Source organism: Arachis ipaensis, chromosome B3 (assembly GCF_059453495.1).
Source record: "Arachis ipaensis isolate K30076 ecotype BB chromosome B3, ASM5945349v1, whole genome shotgun sequence".
NCBI lineage: Eukaryota > Viridiplantae > Streptophyta > Magnoliopsida > Fabales > Fabaceae > Arachis > Arachis ipaensis.
In genome coordinates, this window is record NC_142438.1 from 53671387 (window position 1) to 53676593 (window position 5207).

At 33.5% G+C, this 5207-nt stretch overlaps 1 non-coding gene across 1 annotated transcript; it reads right to left on the minus strand.

Moving 5' to 3' along the window:
* Nucleotides 1–2071: 2071 nt before the first annotated feature.
* LOC148570661 (small nucleolar RNA R71) lies at nt 2072–2179 on the minus strand. The gene has a single exon (XR_015880475.1). It is a non-coding gene; the product is annotated as a small nucleolar RNA R71 (small nucleolar RNA).
* Nucleotides 2180–5207: the final 3028 nt, after the last annotated feature.

Consider the following 5207-nt stretch of genomic DNA (forward strand, 5'->3'; position numbering starts at 1 on the left):
ATCTTGTTGCTCAGATTAGGTAATTTTATTTTATTTTTAAGCTTTTTACTTCTTATTTTCGAAAATAATACAAATTTTTTTTTCTTTTTCGTTCCTCCCAAAATAATTTTCAAAAAAAATACAAAAAAAATTTATAAAATCATAAAATCAAAAATATTTTTTGTGTTGCTTGTTTGAGTCTTGAGTCAATTTTTAAGTTTGGTGTCAATTGCATGTTTAAAAATTTGTGCATTTTTTGAAAACTCATGCATGTGTTCTTCATGATCTTCAAGTTGTTCTTGACAAGTCTTCTTGTTTGATCTTCATATTTTCTTGTTTTGTGTCTTTTCTTATTTTTCATATGCATTCTTGAATTCTTAGTGTCTAAAAATTAAAAATCTTTAAGTTTGGTGTTTTGCATGTTTTCTTTTATTGAAAATTTTTCAAAAATACATACTTGATGTTCATCATGATCTTCAAAGTGTTCTTGGTGTTCATCTTTGCATTCAAAGTGTTCTTACATATTTTTCTTGTTTTGATTCATAATTTTCATGTTTTGAGTCTTTTTGATGTTTTTCTCTTTCATCATTAAAAATTCAAAAATATAAAAAATATCTTTTCCTTTTTCATCTCATAAAATTCGAAAATTTGAGTTGACTTTTTCAAAAACTTTTAAAATCTAGTTGTTTCTTATGAGTCAAATCAAATTTTCAATTTAAAAATTCTATCTTTTTCAAATCTTTTCAAAAAAATTCAAATCTTTTTCATTTTTCTTTTATGATTTTCGAAAATTTCAAAATGATTTTCAAAAATCTTTTTCTTATTTTTGTTTCATATTTTCGAATTTAATGCTAACAATTAATGTGATTGATTCAAAATTTTTAAGTTTGTTACTTGCCTAGTAAGAAATGTTCAATCTTTAAACTCTAGACTCATATCTTTTTAGTTTCTTATTAGTCAAGTAATCAACTTTAATTTCAACATCAAATCTTTTTAAATATATTTTTTAAATCTTTTTCAAAATAAGTTTCAATCACATCTTTAAAAAAAAATTTAAATTCAAAATCTTTTCTAACTTCTTATCTTTTCAAAAATTGATTTTCAAATCTTTTTCAATTAACTACTTGACTTTTTGTTTGATTTTAAAAGTTTACTATTTCAATCATATCTTTTTCAAAACTACCTAACTAATTCTCTCTCTGATTTTCGAAAATCACCTTCCTCTTTTTCAAAATTTCTTTTTAATTAACTAATTCTTTTAAATTTAAATTTAAATTTTATTTCTTTTCTTATTTTCGAATTTTAACTTTAATTTTAAATTAAAAACAAAAATACTTTTATTTTAATTTATTTAATTTTCGAAATTCTCTCCCCCTCATCTCTTTCTAATTATTTTATTTATTTACTAACACTTATCTTCATCTCAAAATTCGAACCCTCTCTTCCTCTTGGTGTTCGAATTTCTCTTCTCCTATTCCTTTCTTATTCTACTCACATAAAGGAATCTCTATACTCTGACATAGAGGATTCCATATTTTCTTTTCTGTTTTCTTCTTTTTCATATGAGCAGGAACAAGGATAAGAACATTCTTGTTGAAGCTGATCCTGAACCTGAAAGGACTCTGAAGAGGAAGCTAAGGGAAGTTAAAGCACAACTCTCTGGAGAAAATCTAACATAAATTTTCGAAAAAGAAGGAGACATGGCCGAAAATAATAACCATGCAAGGAAGATGCTTAGTGATTTTACTGCACCAAATTCTAATTTACATGGAAGAAGCATCTCAATCCCTGCCATTGAAGCAAACAATTTTGAGCTGAAACCTCAATTAGTTCCTCTGATGCAACAGAATTGCAAGTTTTATGGACTTCCATCTGAAGATCCCTTTCAGTTCTTAACTGAATTCTTGCAGATCTGTGATACTGTTAAGACCAATGGGGTTGATCCCGAGGTCTACAGGCTTATGCTTTTCCATTTGCTATAAGAGACAGAGCTAGAATATGGTTGGACTCTCAACCTAAAGACAGCATGAACTCTTGGGATAAGCTGGTCACGGCTTTCTTAGCCAAGTTCTTTCCTCCTCAAAAGCTTAGCAAGCTTAGAGTAGATGTTAAAACCTTCAGATAAAAGGAAGGTGAATCCCTCTATGAAGCTTGGGAGAGATACAAGGAACTGACCAAAAAGTGTCCTTCTGACATGCTTTTAGAATGGACTATCCTGAATATATTCTATGATGGTCTGTTTGAATTATCAAAGATGTCGTTGGACCATTCTGCAGGTGGATCCATTCACCTAAAGAAAACACCTGCAGAAGCTCAAGAACTCATTGACATGGTTGCAAATAACCAGTTCATGTACACTTCTGAAAGGAATCCTGTGAGTAATGAGACGCCTCAGAGGAAAGGAGTTCTTGAAATTGATACTCTGAATGCCATATTGACTCAGAATAAAATATTGACTCAGCAAGTCAATATGATCTCTCAGAGTCTGAATGGATTAAAGGAATCATCCAACAGTACTAAAGAGGCATCTTCTGAAGAAGAAGCTTATGATCCTGAGAACCCGGCAATAGCAGAGGTGAATTACATGAGTGAACCCTATGGAAACACCTATAATACCTCATGGAGAAATCATCCAAATTTCTCATGGAAGGTGGTGCACGAAATTGTGAATCACACTTTTCACAACTCGTACCACTAACCAGCAAGTGCATTGGGTCGTCCAAGTAATACCTTACGTGAGTAAGGGTCGAATCCCACGGAGATTGTTGGCTTGAAGCAATCTATGGTTATCTTGTAACTCTTAGTCAGGATATCAATTATAATTATCAGTTTAAATTGCAAAGAATAAAAGAGCATGAAATAAATACTTGTTATGCAGTAATGGAGAATATGTTGGAGTTTTGGAGATGCTTTGTCTTCTGAATCTCTGCTTTTCCCCTGTCTTCTTCTTCACGCACGCAAGGTTCCTCCTATGGCAAGCTGTGTATTGGTGGATCACCGTTGTCAATGGCTACCATCCATCCTCTCAGCGAAAATGGTCCGGGTGCGCTGTCACCGCATGACTAATCATCTGTCGGTTCTCACTCGTGCTGGAATAGGATCCATTGATCCTTTTGCGTCTGTCACTACGCCCAACCCTTGTGAGTTTGAAGCTCGTCACAGTCATTCAATCCCTGAATCCTACTCGGAATACCACAGACAAGGTTTAGACTTTTCGGATTCTCAAGAATGCTGCCAATGGATTTTAGCTTATACCACGAAGATTCTGATTAAGGAATCCAAGAGATACTCATTCAATCGAAGGTAGAACAAAGGTGGTTGTCAGTCACGCGTTCATAGGTTGAGAATGGTGATAAGTGTCACGGATCATCACATCCATCATATTGAAGTGCGAATGAACATCTTAGATAGAAACAAGCGTGTTTGAATAGAAAACAGAAATAATTACATTAATTCATCGAGACACAGCAGAGCTCCTCACCCCCAACAATGGAGTTTAGAGACTCATGCCGTCAAAGAGTACAAATTTTAGATCTAAAATGTCATGAGGTTCAAAATAATCCTCTAAAAGTTGTTTAAATAGTAAGCTAGTAATCTAGGTTTGCAGAGAATGAGTAAACTATGATAGATAGTGCAGAAATCCAGTTCTGGGGCCCACTTGATGTGTGCTGGGGCTAAGACTTAAGCTTTACACGTGCTTAGGCTGTTTCTGGAGTTAAACTCCAGGTTGTAACCTGTTTTGGGCGTTTAACTCCAACTTGTAACCTGTTTCTGGCGTTGAACGCCAGACTGCAATATGGAACTGGCGATGAACGCCAGTTTACATCGTCTATCCTTGAGCAAAGTATGGACTATTACATATTGCTGGAAAGCCCTGGATGTATACTTTCCAACGCAATTGGGAGTGCGCCAATTGGACTCTTGTAGCTCCAGAAAATTCATTCCGAGTGCAGAGAGGTCAGAATCCAACAGCATCAGCAGTCCTTTTTCAGCCTGAATCAGATTTTTGCTTAGCTCCCTCAATTTCAGCCAGAAAATACCTGAAATTGCAGAAAAACATACAAACTCATTGTAAAGTCCAGAAATATGAATTTTGCCTAGAAACTAATGAAAATATACTAAAAACTAACTAAAACATACTAAAAACTACATGAAATTAACCCCAAAAAGCGTATAAAATATCCGCTCATCACAACACCAAACTTAAACTGTTGCTTGTCCCCAAGTAACTAGACAAATAAAATAGAATACAAATAAGTCTAGAAGCAATAATATCTCAGAGTTTTTTTGAGTGAAGCTCAGATTCTAATTAGATGAGCGGGACTAGTAGCTTTTTGCTTCCGAACAGTTTTGGCATCTCACTTTATCCATTGAAGCTCAGAATGATTGGCATCTATAGGAACTTAGAATTCAGATAGTGTTATTGATTCTCCTAGTTCATTATGTTGATTCTTGAACACAGCTACTTTATGAGTCTTGGCCGTGGCCCTAAGCACTTTGTTTTCCAGTATTACCACCGGATACATAAATGCCACAGATACATAATTGGGTGAACCTTTTCAGATTGTGACTCAACTTTGCTAAAGTCCCCAGTTAGAGGTGTCCAGGGTTCTTAAGCACACTCTTCTTTTTGCTTTGGACCTTAACTTTAACCGCTCAGTCTCAAGTTTTCACTTGACACCTTCACGCCACAAGCACCAGGATTTAATTCCTTTAGGCCCTCCTATCCACTGATGCTCAAAGCCTTGGATCCTTTTTATTACCCTTGCCTTTTGGTTTTAAGAGCTATTGGCTTTTTCTTCTTGCTTTCTCTTTTTCTTTTTCTTTTTCTTTTATTTTTGCTATTTTTTCTGCAAGCTTTTGTATTCACTGCTTTTTCTTACTTCAAGAATAATTTTTTTTATGATTTTTCAGATTATCAAATAACATTTCTCCTTTTTCATCATTCTTTTAAGAGCCAACATATTTAACATTCATAAACATCAAATTTAGAAGACATATGCATTGTTCAAGCATTCATTCAGAAGACAAAAAGCATTGCCACCACATGTAAATAATTAGAATTTTTCTTATTAAAAACTCGAAAAATATTGCCTCCTTATTCTAAAGAAAATCTGCTATTTTATTCATGTTTAATGATGATAAGAAAAATAAATTATAGCTTAATTGGAGATAAAATCAAAATATAGATACTAATTACTACTACTCATATATAACTTCTAAGGTAA